Source organism: Myodes glareolus, chromosome 2 (assembly GCF_982192425.1).
Source record: "Myodes glareolus chromosome 2, mMyoGla1.1, whole genome shotgun sequence".
NCBI lineage: Eukaryota > Metazoa > Chordata > Mammalia > Rodentia > Cricetidae > Myodes > Myodes glareolus.
The window spans coordinates 139660346-139676542 of record NC_142027.1 but is presented as its reverse complement, the minus strand read 5'-3'; the positions used below and the strand labels follow the sequence as shown (position 1 = coordinate 139676542).

Below are 16197 nucleotides of genomic sequence, written 5' to 3'. Positions count from 1 at the left end.
AACAAAGCAAACTTCCACAGATACAAAAAAATATTAGTAACCACCTCTGTCTTGTCAGACCACCATGGAATAAAGTCAGAATTCAACAACAGTGCTACCCCAGGAAGCCAACAAACTCATGGAAGTTGAACAGTCAACTACTGAATCACCCCTGGGACAAGGAAGAAATATAAAGAAAAAAATTAAAATCTTCCTTGAATGTAATGAAAATAAAGACACAACATACTCAAACCTATGGGACACTATGAAAGCAGTGCTAAGAGGAAAGTTCATAGCACTAAGTGCCCAATTAAAGAAAACAGAGAAAGCACACATTGGAGACTTAACAGCACAGCTGAAAGCTCTAGAAAAAAAAAGAAGCAAATTCACCCAGGATGAGTAGAAGACTGGAAATAATCAGAATGAGGGCTGAAATCAAAAAATAGAAATACAGAAAACAATCCAAAGAATCAGTGAAACAAAAAGCTGGTTCTTGGAGAAAATCAACAAGATCGACAAACCCCAATCCAAACTAATCAAACGGCAGAGAGAGAACATGAAAATTAATAAGATCAGAAATGAGAAGGGGGACATAACCACAGACACAGAGGAAATTCAGAGAATCATTAGATCTTACTACAAAAGCCTGTATGCCACAAAATTGGAAAATGTAAAAGAAATGGACATTTTTCTAGATAAGTACCATTTATCAAAGTTGAACCAAGAACAGGTGAACAATCTAAATAGACCTGTTAGTCGCGAAGAATTATAAGTTATCAAAAATCTCCCAACCAAAAAAATCCCAGGACCAGATAGTTTCAATGCAGAAATCTATCAGAACTTCCAGAAAGAGCTAAAGCCTATACTTCTTAATGCATTTCACAATATAGAAACAGAAGAGTCATTGCCAAACTTTTTTTATGAAGCTACAGTTACTCTGATACCAAAACCACACAAAGACACAACCAAGAAGGCGAATTACAGGCCAATCACTCTCATAAACATCGACACAAAAATTCTCAATAAAATAATGACAAACCGAATCCAAGAACACATTAGAAAAATTATCCATTATGATCAAGTGGGCTTCATCCCAGAGATGCAGAGCTGGTTCAACATATGCAAATCTATCAATGTAATTCATCATATAAATAAACTGAAAGAAAAAAAACCACATGATCATTTCATTGGATACTGGAAAAGCATTTGATAAAATTCAACACCCATTTATGATAAAGGTGTTGGAATGATTGGGGATACAAGGATCATACTGAAATATAATAAAAGCTATTTACAGCAAGCCAACAGCTAACATCAAATTGAATGGAGAGAAACTCAAAGCCATTGCACTAAAATCAGGAACACGACAAGGCTGTCCACTCTCTCCATACCTATTCAAAATACTGCTTGAAGTTCTAGCAATAGCAATAAGACAACATAAGGGGATCAAGGGGATTCAAATTGGAAAGGATGAAGTTAAACTTTCGTTATTTGGAGATGATATGATAGTGTACATAAGCGACTCCAAAAACTCTACCAACGAACTCCTACAGCTGATAAACACTTTTAGTAATGTAGCAGGATACAAGATCAACTCCAAAAAAATCGGTTGCCCTCCTGTACACAAAGTATAAAAAAGCAGAGAGGGAAATCAGAGAAACATCACCTTTCACGATAGCCACAAGTAGCATAACATATGTTGGGGTAACTCTAACCAAGGAAGTAAAAGATCTATTTGACAAGAACTTTAAGTCTTTGAAGAAAGAAATTGAGGAGGATACCAGAAAATGGAAGGATCTCCCTTGCTCTTGGATTAGGAGGATTAACATAGTAAAAATGGCAACTCTACCAAAAGCAATCTATAGGTTCAATGCAATCCCCATTAAAACCCAAAAAAATTTTTCACAGACCTTGTGAGAACAATAATCAACTTTATATGGAAAAACAAAAAACCCAGGATAGCCAAAACAATCTTATACAATAAAGGAACTTCTGGAGGCATTACCATCCCTGACTTCAAACTCTATTACAGAGCTACAGTATTGAAAACAGCTTGGTATTGGCATAAGAACAGAGAAGTCGACCTATGGAATCGAATAGAAGACCTGGATATGAACCCACAAACCTATGAACACCTGATTTTCGACAAGGGAGCTAAAGGTATACAATGGAAGAAGGATAGCATCTTTAACAAATGGTGCTGGCATAACTGGATGTCAACCTGTAGAATGAAAGTAGATCCATACCTATCACCATGCACAAAACTCAAGTCCAAATGGATTAAAGACATCAACATTAATCTGACCACTTTGAACCTGATAGAAGAGAAAGTGGGAAGTAGTTTACAAGACATAGGCACAGGAAACCACTTTCTAAGTAGGACTGCAGTAGAACAGACAATAAGAGAATCAATGAATAAATGGGTCCACCTGAAACTGAGAAGCTTCTATAAAGCAAAGGACACTGTCAGTAAGTCCTTCTGACTGGGAGAAGATCTTCACCAACCCCTCATCAGACAAAGGTCTGATCTCCAAAATATACAAAGAACTCAAGAAACTAGATACTAAAACTCTAATTAACCCAATTTAAAAAATGGGGTACTGAACTGAACAGAGAATTCACAACAGATGAAATTCGAATGGCCAAAAGACACTTAAGGTCATGCTTAACCTCCTTAGCGATCAGGAAAATGCAAATCAAAACAACTCTGAGATACCATCTTACACCTGTCAGAATAGCTAAACTCAAAACCACCAATGATAGCCTACGCTGGAAAGGATGTGGAGTGAGGGGAACACTCACCCATTGTTGATGGGAATGCAAACTTGTGCAGCCACTTTGGCAATCAGTGTGGCAGGTTCTCGGGAAACTGGGAGTCAACCTCCCTGAGGACCCAGCAATTCCACTCTTGGGAATATACCCAAGAGATGCCCTTTCATACTACAAAAGTGTTTGTTCAACTATGTTCATAGCAGCACTATTTGTAATAGCCAGAACCTGGAAACAACCTAGGTGCCCCTCAATAGAAGAATGGTTAATGAAGGTGTGGAACATATACACACTAGAGTTTTACTCAGCGGTAAAAATCAATGATATCTTGAATTTTGCATGCAAATGGATGGAAATAGAAAACTCTTTCTTGAGTGAGGTAACCCAGACACAAAAAGAGGAATATGGTATCACTCATAAGTGGATTCTAGCCATAATTAAAGGACATTGAGCCTATAATTCGTGATCCTAGAGAAGCTAAATAAGAAGATGAACCCAAAGAAAATCATACAGTTATCCTCCTGGATAGTGGAAGTAGACAAGATTTCCAGGTAAAAGTTTGGTGCATGGGAGTGTGGGGGGGTTGATGTAAGGGGAGATGGTTAGAGAGAAGGGAGAAGGGGAGGATTCGGGAGAGCTTGGGGGAAGGGGACTGATAGGATGGAGGGAGGGTGGATATGGGAGCAGGAAAGTAAATATCTTAATTAAGGGAGCCATTTTAGGGTTTGCAAGAGACTTGACTCTAGAGGGGTTCCCAGGTCCAAGGAGAGGTACCCAGATTATTCCCGAGGCAGCAGAGGAGAGGGTGCCTGAACTGGTCTTGGTCCATAACCATACTGATGAATATTTTGCATATGACCATAGAACTTTCATCTGGTGATGGATGGAGATAGAGACATAGACACAAATTGGAACACTGTTCTTAACTCCCTAGGTCCAAATGAGAAGCAGAAGGAGGGAGAACGTGAGCAAGGAAGGCAGGATCAGAGGGAACCTTCATCTGACGATGGATGGAGATAGAGACAGAGACCCACATTGGAGCACTGGACTGAGTCCCCAAGGTCCAAATGAGGAGCAGAAGGAGGGAGAACATGAACAAGGAAGTCAGGACTGCGAGGGGTGCATTCACCCACTGTTACAATGGGACTGATCTAATGAGAGCTCACCAAGGCCAGCTGGACTAGGACTTAACAAGCATGTGATCATACCGGATTCTCTGAATGTGGCTGACCTGGGGGCTGACTGAGAGGCCATTGATATTGGCACTGGGTCTTGTTTCGTCTGCATGTACTGGCTTTTTGGGATCCTAGTCTGTTTGGATGCCCACCTTCCTAGGCCTGGAGGGAGGGGGGAGGAACTTGAACTTCCCACAGGGCAGGAAACTGTGATTGCTTTTAGGACTGGAAAGGGAGAAGGAGAGGGAGTGGGGGGAGTGAGAGGGTATTGGGAGGTGGGGAGGAAGTGGAAATTTTTATAAATCAATAAGTAAATTTTAAAAAAAACAAACAATATGTAGGTTAATTGCTATTAATCCTTCACATATTTTCTTAAGTTTGGGACAATAAACACCTATTTACTGTGCATTTATTTATAAATATGTTAATGTCATAACACCTATCGTGCTTTTTCCCCACTATACAAGGCAGTATCAACCTTTCCATTATTAGACTTGTTGTGTATATAATTTTAATGTCTTAATAATATTCTATTACATAGATATATAATAATCAAAATGTTGATGAATGTTTTTCTTTCACAAATTATCAACTACTATAATCACCAGTTGAATGATCATCAAATGTTTACTTCTTTTTATTACTTTTACTTTCTTGAGGGTGAGGGAATATGTGTCATGTTGTTTTTTTCCTGCTATCATTTAGACTCTGGGTACAAAACTCAGATCATCAGGATTAGCAGAAAGTGACCCTACCCACTAGCCCCCTCCCCATTTACTGCACTTCCAGGTGTTGAGGATAAAGCTAGTAGTGTTCACTGCTCAGATAAAGATCCCTGCTAAGGGCCAGGCACTGTTTAAGTAGTCCATGTGGACAGTCAGTCCACACAATAAACTTCTGATAGAGTTTCAACTGTATGATTGAATTAAATGAACCATGTGTTAGCAGAACAATGCCCTGTTCTCTGCGGTTCTCAAGTTTGATTCTAACCATCATTCCTAAATTTCCCCCAAGATACTGAGAACTCTATCTTCTAACACTCAGATGTCAGTCGACAACCAAATACCAAACGTTACCTAGAGTATAAAATGGCAAATGCCAGTGAGTACCTGGTGTTGACTGAAATAAACATATTAAATCTGAAAAAATAAATCAACTTCTGGGAGGAACTGTATTGTAGTGGTAAGAGCAGATCATTGCAATTGGAACACATGTACTAGAAAAACTATGGGAGCATTCAGTGAGGGGGAGACAGAGGGCATTTTAAATAATAGTGTTGGAAGTCAGCTTGCAATCCCACAAGCCAGACAATGGTTTTACATTGAGCTATATTTCCAGCAGAGGATATTTATAAATACAAAATAAGAATTACACCAAATCTTTTGAAAGATTAATTCTTGACCACATTATCAGCCAGAGTTGACCAGACAGTTGTGAGACAGATAGACTGTTTCTACAACTATGCAGCAGCCATTTTGCAAGCTTGTGGACCTGGCAGTGTTTTGTGACATTTTCTACTAGGCAAATATGCATCAGGACTCTTCCTTTATAAGCTCACCACTTAATTATTTAGCTTGGATTGATCTAAACAACTTAATTTTGAGTTTTTTGACAACTTCTACAGTGCACACACAGGATACACATGTTGGGAGTACATTCACAAAAACCAGGAATGATAAACACAGAGGGCTCTTTTCAAGAGAAAAAAAATATATACCCTGAGTTTATACCCAGACTGGGCCTGGAAGTGACTAAGGGTCTGGTGATCTGCGTTATGTGTAGATCCAGACCATATAAAGCTTTCACAAGCAGGACCAGAGGTGGTTAACATGACCTTTGCATTATGTCTATGACCAGGATCTTCCCAAAGTTCCCACACTATACCAGATCCCTCCGTAGGCTCTAAAGATAATGCAAGTAAGTTTGGCAGTGTTGGCACATGCCTTTAATCCCAGCACTTGGAAAGCAGAGGTGAATCTCTGAGTTTGAGCCCAGCCTAATCTACAGAGCAACTTCCAGGACAGCCATGTCAACACAAAGAAATCCTGTCTCAATAAAACAAAACAAAAAGGGAATGAATGTGGCCTGTCTCTAGAACCAATCTTCTTGAAAGAAGTGACATGTACTTTGAGTTAAATTTGGATATAATTATGCCTCCTTGTGCAAAAGGATTGTGTTACACAGGGAAATTATCCCCCAAATTGTACTGTGCTTGAATATGCTTTCAGTAAACTGCTGTAAACTGGTGAGGGTCTGACTTCAGAAATTTGAACCAGTATAAGCTAAGTAATGTTGACCAGATTTTCTTCTTGCCTCTCAAATACCATTCCTCTGCCAACCAGAGTATTTACAGAACACCCCAGAACACATAATGAAACAGAATGAATAAAACAAAAAATTAAAACAGATCTTGAATATTTTGGGGGTCATGGACTTTCCAGAATATCTGAAGACTGGGGTCTCCTCCCTAGGAAGGAAGATCTTTGTACAAACCAAACAACTTTGGATACAATAGTAAAAGTTGTTAACTGGTCTCAGACATCAAAACATGGTATTTATCAGTGATATTTCCAGGTTAGGTCCTAATTTATGTAAAAGGAAAGCAGACTTAGTAAACCATAACAGGTTTAAATTAATGAGACATTAAAGTGAAGTAATAATGTTATTACAGGTAATAATTATGAAGGATTTTAAATCCAGGCATGATGACAAGCACATGTGATCCCAGCACTTGGGAGGCTAAGGAAGGATGAGGGCCACAGGTTCTGGGACAGGTAGTCTGAAACAAAACCTACAGCTCCACCCATTTGTTATATGTATTCTAAGCTATGTATTTACTCATTTTTGATTAACCATGATCACTCAAGGTGAACAGTACCACCAGTTCTAATGAACAGAGGAGACAGTCCTTTTGTTAGGCACAGAAAAGACAGACAAGTCATTATACTTGATCGCTACATTTTCTTCATAAAGGACTTCCTTTGAGAGGACGGTTTCCTAGAAGTAGCTATATTTACCTCATGGCACACTTGATCTCAACACTGTCTAGGTTTCTGTTCCTAATCATGAGGGAAAGCTGACTCTCTGCTGTATCTGATGCCTAACATTCTCTCAGGTCTCTTTATCCAGAGAAGTTTTATGTCTAAATCTTCAGTAGTTGTTACTACCATATCTTAAGTGGAATCCTAATCAATGCCTCAAATAATTTAGAACTGACAGTTAAGATTTGCAAGAAGATACTCCTCATGCTTCAGAATAGAGATTAAAATAACATTTCAAATTTTTATGTCTTAAGTTATCTCAGTAAAACTCTTTCATGCTAGGGATACAGCCCAGTGATAGTCTGTCTAGCATTTCAAGGCTTTCAATCTCTAGCAGCACACAAAATAAAACCCACACTCAAAATACTATCATCTAACAAATACATTTTTGTTCATTTATCTACACACTTTATATTCTTTTCAGTCAATGTTTGACCTATGCAAGTGTATTTAAATGGATTACTTGAAGTATAAAATATGTTTCTTTGTTTTACTTTTGTCGCAAAGGGAGCAGCAGGCTGCATTCCCACCACCCTGCGTTCACACCCGCCAGAATCCAGGCTCCCCGGCTAGTTTACACCCGAAATAATTACATGAAAACTGTATTCATTTAAACACTGCCTGGCCCATTTATCTAGCCTCTTCTTGGCTAATTCTCACATCTTGACTAACCCATATCTAATCATCTGTATGCCACCATGAGGTCATGGCTTACCGGCATGAGTCTAGCCAGCCTCCATCTCGGGAAGGGGAATTATGGCGTCTGCTTCATTTCCTTCTTCCAAGCAGTCTGTTCTGTCTACTCCACCTATTTAAATTCTGTCCTATCAGCCGGGACGTGGTGGCACACGCCTTTAATCCCAGCACTCAGGAGGCAGAGGTAGGTGGATCTCTGTGAGTTCGAAGCCAGCCTGGTCTACAAGAGCTAGTTCCAGGACAGGCTCCAAAGCTACAGAGAAACCCTGTCTCAGAAAAAAACCAAAAAATAAACAAATAAATAAATTCTGCCCAATCAAAAAGCCAAGGCAGTTTCTTTATTAACCAATGAAAGTAATACATAAACAGAAGACCCTCCTACATCATACTTTATATGCATTCTACTTGTTCTTAGTCAAAATGTTCTTGTAAGATGTGTAAAATGTGCTAAACTCTATTAAGCACTCCATACGACAAGTAAATTAAGTCAACAGTGACATACAAACTTGATGGAATATATTTCCCATCACTTGGGACAATAACTATTAACTTGTATTTTATTATTAGGAACAATTCTCCACAGTGACATACTCCTTTATTTGCTTCTGAAGGGAATAATGAAGCTGTATTATATCTCAACTTCTTTAAGCTTTCTTAGATTTAAGGCTTGGTCAAGAATACTCCCAGGTTAATGCATTTAGTAGGAATTTTACAAACTACAAAACCTGATTTGTATACTGGAATGAAATTTGTTTTTCCCCCATCCAGGTCCCAGTCTATGAGTGGCAAAAGAGTGCTAATAAGATTGTAAGCATATCTACAAGACCCAACTTGCACAGGTTCTCTACAGACATTCTACTCATGGTGAAAGATGGTCACCATCAGCAGGTGCTTTCTATGGCACAATTTGCCTGGTTAGCAACCCTATCCCACACTGGTAGCATGTGAAGAACTGCCTTCAGCATGACCTATCTGACGGATCACAAATAGAGAGTGCCAGCTAAAGATAATGTCACCTGACTACATTTATGAGTCTCTTGTCCAGTGTGAACTCACTGGTGCTTAATGAGGTCAATCTTGAGGATAAATGCCTTACCAAACTGACAACATTCATATGCTTTCTCTCCAGTATGAATTCTTCAATGAAAAGAACCACATTACATTAGTACATTACCATTTGGGAAGCAGAGGCATATGGATCTCTGTAAATTCATGGCCAGCATGGACTACAGAGCTAGGTCCAGGACAGCCAAGGCTACACAAAGAAACCCTTTCTTGTAAAGCCCCCCCCCCAAAACTTAGTTATCTGTGATATATCCATGTATAATTCAGGCACACTGGAGACAAGGTGGGCAAATCGCTCTGATGACTAGAAGAGTCTAGACTATATAGTGAGCTCCAGGCCACCCAGAGTTTCATAGTGAGCATATTCTTTAAAATAAAAAGAAAAAATAGAAAACTGGAGCACATCATTAATAAAAAAATGTAAACATCACTTTTTTTTGTTGTGACTAATTTAGAACAGTGATGAAGATGTAAGGCAATGAATTCAACCTTGGGGTTCTGACAGGTTTAGATAAAAAGCAAGGCGTATGCACAAAAAAGTAATATAACCAGGTCCTATAATTAAGGTTTTTCCATCTCTTAAACCCTCCCCCAACCTCAGCTCCTGTCTCTCCTCCAAGGAGGTTTCTTCAGTACAGGTAATCTCATCAGCAGTCAGTCCTTTTCCAGAATGAAAATTATCAAGGAAATAAGAATTTCATGGTATCCACTATTTCATGAGTTGTTAGCCAAAGAGATATAAATGTGATGCAGAATATCCTTATTCATGCCAGGAGGCAGGTACCAGGTATTGATGAGATGGAGACAGAGGATCTTTAAGGTCCCAATTGGGGCCACAAAGTGGGGGATGTAGGGTACTGTCACTGACAAGCTACATGAATTGACATAGCAATACAAAACCTAGAGGGAGATGATCCACCAGTTGAGTGGATAGAATTCAGTTCATACCAACTGGTCCTCATGTACACCCTAAGCACCACTCATGGGCATTTGAACTTTGGGCTTTCACACCCAAACCTAACAATGTTTCAAACTCCACAGCTCTTTGTAAATGCCTGATTGCCTTAGCCTTAGAGTGACTTAAGTTCAAGTCTTAACAATTCTTGACTTAAGCTCTCCTTACAAACTGGATGTCATCTAGAATGACCGCCATTCAGGGCACCTAAGTGAAGGCATTGCAGGCATCAGGGAAACAGAATGTGAAACCATTCTAACAAGTCAGACTTCATGCCTGCAAGTTACTTTTCTTTCCTTACAAGAGGTATAAATTTAATAAGGGGTACACCTGACATGTGAGACTATGAGCTCCAATTTGAGGTTATTTACCTTATTGGAGATAAACTCACTCTTGTGGCTCTGGTTAAATAGTCAACCATCTTTTAGACTTTTATTGTCAATTTCTCTCCTGATCATTCATTGTACTTTTCCCTCATTTTGTGGAGATTAGGCTTGGAAAATTCTTGAAGAGAAATATAAAATCCAAAAGGGTTACATTATTGTTTCAATTCATAGTACAAGTGTTACAGCTCTGAAGGGAAAGTTATCCTGACTGTCAGAAGTCAGGGTATACCTAAAACTATAAAATGAAGGTAGTCTGAATATCTACAGCTCTGTGGAGAAAGATACCCTGATTTGATGTGGGCTTCCTCTCAGTGTGCTGGGATTACCATTAATGAATTTAAAAAAACTGCCTTGGCCTGTTGATAGGGCAGAATTTAAGTAGGCAGGGATAACTGAACTGAATGCTAGGGGGAAGAAGGGCACAATAAGAGAGATGCCATGGAGCTGCCAGAGACAGATGCTGGGATTTGTACCCAGTAAGTGACAGCCACATGGCCATACACAGATTAACAGAAATGGGTAAAATTAATACGTAAGAGTTAGCCAATAAGAAGCTAGAGCTAATGGTCCAAGCAGTGATTTAATTAATACAGTATTTGTGTTGGTATTTCAGATCTAAGCTAGCTGGGTGGCTGGGGACCAAACAAGCAACCACCCTACAACACTGCTTGTCAGAAGTCAGGTTATACCTACAGTTGTGAAGGGAATGAATCCTGCCATGCTGTGAACATGTTTTATTGCCATTGGTTAGTAGAGAAGTTGCTTTGGCCTACAACAGGGCAGAATATAGTCTGGCTGGATGAGATATATAGAGAGAATTGGTGGAGTAAAAGAAATGCAAAGTAGTTGTTGAAGCAGAAAGATGTCAGAACAGAAACTTACTGATAACCCACCAACATTGTGGTGAGATTAACAGAAATGGGTTAATTTAAGATGTAAGAATCAGTTAATAAGAAGCTTGACTTAACAGGCAAAACAGTGTTATAATTAATATATTTTCTGTGGGACTATTTGGGTCTAGATGGCTACAGAAAAGGCCTGAACAGTCTCCAACTACAATCCTGGGTATCTACAGTTGATAGGAAAGCTACCCTGACTGTTATTAAGTCAGAATATACCAGAAACTGTAGAGAAAAGGCATCCTAAATACTTATAGCTCTGAAGACAAAGGTACCCTCACTGTCATATCAGGACATACCTACAGCTGTGAAAGTATACAGGATACCTTTAGGCATAAAGAGAAAGGAATCCTGACTGTTGAGAAGTCTGGCTATAACTGAAGCTGTGAAAGGAAGGTAGCCTAATACCTAGGGCTCTGAAGAAAAAGGTACCCTGACTGTACCTACAGTTGTGAAGGGAAAGTATACTGGATACCTACAACTATGAGGTGAAAAGGTATCCTTGTGGAGGCCCAAAACCATGAGCCTATTTCCCCTTATCTGAAGGTCAGAATTTGAGGTTGCCCTAAATTGTTAACAGGTGTGGCTACACACCCTGACCTAAGGTCTGGTTGTTTTGTGTTTTGGACTTTAAGAGAGCCAAAACAGGAAATCTACGTGCCCTTGAGCAAAGGTGAAAGAATCCAAACAAACTTCTGCTCCTTCTTTTGAATTAGGGAATGACTGCCTTTAGGATACGTGGTCTAAGGAGGGTTCACTGCCTAGTAACAGAATGTTTTTCCAAATAATTAAGGACTTGATGACTCAAAGTATTGAAGGAAGTAACTGTTCTAGTTGTCTTTTGAATTATGTTAAAGCAGTCTTTTATCTTCTTCCCCCTGTTGTATTGGGGTATAAAAGTATATGAAAAATTGGGCTAGAAAGATGGCTCAGTGATTAAGAGCACTGCCTGCTCATCTAAAGGTTCTGAGTTCAATTCCCAGGAACTACAGGTTGGCTTACAACCATTTGTAATGAGATCTGATGCCTTTTTCTGGGCTGCAGGAATACATGAAGGCAGACTACTGTATACACAATAAATAAATCTTTAAAAACACTATATGAAAAATTAAATGCAGGTAGATTTCCAGTATTCACGGTAACTCCCTCCCGGTACTATCCTATGCTTCTGTTTTATTATTTTCACTTGCGTCTTCATTCTCTTTATTTATGTTCTAATTCCCATGCCCCTACCCTGGTAAGTGGCATACTTGTCAAAGATGGTCCCTGACATATACTATTGGGAAGCCTGGCTATAACCGAGGTGTGTGTTCCAGTGTGAGATGTTCTCCCTAAAGGATGTAGCAATGCCATTCCCCTACAAAAGAGAGCCATCATAGCTGGGCCCTGCTTCACTCTGCTAAGAGAGCTTCAAAGCAGAGACATCCATTGCTGTTCTGCCCCACTTCCCTAAGGGAGTTTCCTAGCAGAGGTGTCCAATGTTTCTCTGTTCCACCAAACTAGGGAGTTTCCTAAAAGAGATGTCAATATTTTTTCTCAGCTTCAGCCCAATTTGTTACTTCTCTGCTTCACTGGAGTTGATGGGAAACTCTTGCAGAAATATTGCAGTCTCTGGTGAACAGTCGCTACTTCAGATCTGCTCCTTTCAGGGGGTTTGTTGCCAGCAGAGGTGACCAAAGCTTCTCTGTTCCAATCAACTACAGAGTCTGATCACTCCAATGAAAAGTCTTCACCCAAATCTCATTCAAGAAATTTCTTTGGAAGGGAAGAATCCAGAAGGACTCCCTCTGCCAAGGTAGAAATAGGCAGATGCCAACTGAACATGTACAGAATATACATAGGTCTTCTTAGGGGTAGTGTTTTCCCAGGGAGAAAATTCTCAGGGTGGTAATTGTTTAGCTATCAATCCCTGATCTTGAACAATGCAGAGATTTGCTGGATTTCATACCCAGGTGTTGATAAAACTGGAGCTTTGGAATTACCTGGTTTTATGCACAGGTTGTCAAGGGTAGTGTGAGTTAATTTGGCTCTTGTTTCAGGGCCAAAGTGCATTCTTTCACTATCCCCTTATACACTTTTGAGTCTGGTTTCAGGGTCAGATGTTTCTGGACTCAGGAGCAAAGTGTGTTTCTTTGTCTTGGTTTTAGAGTCAGAATGTATTACTTTGGCAACAGTTTCAGAATCAAAGTTATGTATTTCATTGGCTCTGGTTTCAGGGTCAAGATGTGTTTCTTTCTCTGGCCCATTTACCCAACACATAGGGCTTCATAAATTCATAAAGTCATTTAACCATGAGTTTGTAACTACAAGCAGTATAAAAAAGACATCGTAATGCTTGAAAAAATTGTTAACACTGTCAAATTTATTTCTACAGAAGAGATAGTCTTGTGTTGTAGGCAGAAGATTCTTGTTCACTGCTGGCTACCCAGACCCAAAAAAAATCACATAGAAACTATACTAATTAACACTGGTTGGCTTATTAGCTCAGGATTCTTGTTATTATCCCATTCCTATTAATTTTTACTTTATCAAAAGACTTTTGATTTACCAGTAAGATTCCAGGGCATCTGTCTCCTTCAGCAGATACATGGAATTTGACTCCACTTTCTTTTCTCTTCTATCCTATCTCTGCTTGGAATTCCTGCCTTGCTCTATTCTGCCTTGCCATAGGTCCAAAGCAGCTTCTTTATTTAACAATGGTAAGAAAATACATTCACAGCATATAGAAGGGAAACCCAAAACATTGCGTAGCTGATTGTAACTGTTTTGGCTAAAGATCTTACCAAATACTTTATAATAGAAAGTCCTCAGTATCTTTTTCGGGTAGTCAATGTCTATTGTAATATACAAAGATTTTAACAGATTGTTGCACACAAAAAGTTTTATTCCTATATAAAGTACAAAACTTTATTACACTGAATACGTTTACAGGGTTTCTCTGCAGTATGATTTTTTCTCATGATTTAGATTATTCACACATGCAAAGGCTTTACCAAACTGATAACATTCATAAAGTTTATCTCCAGTGTGTGATCTTTTATGCATTTGTAGAGTACTGTAAAGTGCAAAGGCTTTACCACACTCGTTACATTCATAGAGTTTAGCATTTGTTAGTTCATGTCTTTAAAAATAACTATGATAAACAAAGCCTTTAGCACACTAATTACATACATTATGTTTCTCTCTAGTATGGGTGCTTTTATGTTTTTAGGGATTACTATAAATACAAAGGCTTTTCCACATTGATTATATTCATAGGGTTTCTCTCCAGTATGTTTTTTCATGTGTTTGGAGACTACTGTGACATACAAAGGCTTTACCACACCTATTACATTCATAGGGTATTAACTCCAGCATGGATTCTTTCATGACTTTGTAGATGAATGTGCTGTGCAAAGGCTTCACCACACTGGATTGCATTCAAAGGGTTTCTCTCCAGTATGGATTGTTTTATGCTTTCGGAGATAACTGAGCCATGCAAAGGCTTTACCACACTGATTACATTCATAGGGTTTCTCCCCGGTATGGGTTCTTTTATGTTTTTGGAAACTACTGGGATATGCAAAGGCTTTACCACACTGAATACATTCATAGGGTTTCTCTCCAGTATGTCTTCTTTCATGAATTTGAAGATGACCATGCTGTGTGAAAGCTTTACCACACTGATTACATTTATACGGTTTTTCTCCAGTATGGGTTTTTACATGTGTTTGGAGACTCCTTTGATATACAAAGGCTTTACCACATTGATTACATTCATAGGGTTTCTCTCCAGTATGCGTTCTTTCATGAATTTGGAGATAACTAGGACACACAAAGGCTTTACCACACAGATTACATTGATAGGGTTTCTCTCCAGTATGGGTTCTTTCATGACTTTGTAGATGATAGTGCTGTGCAAAGGCTTTACCACAATGATTACATTCATAGGGTTTCTCTCCAGTATGGGTTCTTTTATGCTTTCGGAGAGTACTGAGACATGCAAAGGCTTTACCACACTGATTACATTCATAGGGTTTCTCTCCAGTATGCGTTCTTTCATGAGTTTGAAGATGCCCTGGCCGAGCGAAGGCTTTACCACACTGATTACATTCATAGGGCTTCTCTCCAGTATGGGTTCGTTCATGATTGTGAAGATAAATGTGCCGTGCGAAGGCTTTACCACACTGATTACATTCATAGGGTTTCTCTCCAGTATGGGTTCGTTCATGCATTTTGAGATTACTCTGACACACAAAGGCTTTACCACACTGATGACATTCATAGGGCTTGTCTCCAGTATGCATTCTTTCATGTCTTTGAAGAACACTGGGAAATGCAAAGACTTTACCACACTGATAACATTCATATGGCTTCTTTCCAGTATGTGTTCTTTTATGAATTTGAAAAGTACTGGAAAGCGCAATAGCTTTACCAAACTGATTACATTCATAAGGCTTCTCTCCAGTATGTGTTCTTTTATGCATTTGAAGAGTGCAGTGACAGGCAAAGATTTTACAACATTGATTATATTCATAGGGTTTCTCTCCAGTGTATGATCTTATAAGCATTTGAAGATGATTGTGATGTAAAAAGGCTTTATCACACTCATATTCTTCATAGGGTTTCAATCTAGTATGTATATTTTCATGCCTGTGAAGATGACATGCAAAGGCCTTAACACATTGAGTACATAGAGAAGTTTTCTTGCTAGTTTGACTTTTTTCATGCCTACAATGATAATGGTACATGTAAAATCATTACTACATTTAATACATTGTTGAATATTTTTATCTGTATAATTAATTTTACAATTTAGTCCCATTTTAAAGAAGAATTAATGTTAAGGTTTTATCACCTTGTTTACAATCTTGATTTTCCACTTTATTAAGGCTTGATTTTCTTCTTTGAGGATAACTGATAAAAACCTTTATAACATGGTTCACATTTACAGAATCTTTTTTTTTCTGTATGAGAATTTTCATGTATTTGAAGAGAACTGAAAAAACTCAGAGCTTTACCACTCTTATTGCTTATATAACATTTCCTACACTGTGAGTGATACTACATTTGCTAAGTGAACTAGAACAGAAGCTTTTACACAGTCCTAGTATGCATGGTGCTTTTCTGAAATGTGAGCTGAGATGTTGATATATTAACAATGAGACTAAAAAACCAATTACTTGTATACTTGTACATCAAATTCAACAAGTATAATCAAATGGAGACTGCTACATATCTTCTACTTGTTCT

At 38.7% G+C, this 16197-nt stretch overlaps 1 pseudogene; it reads left to right on the top strand.

Moving 5' to 3' along the window:
- LOC125393163 (2'-5'-oligoadenylate synthase 1A-like) overlaps nt 1-16197 on the top strand; it is a 210623-nt pseudogene that overhangs the window by 144286 nt on the left and 50140 nt on the right.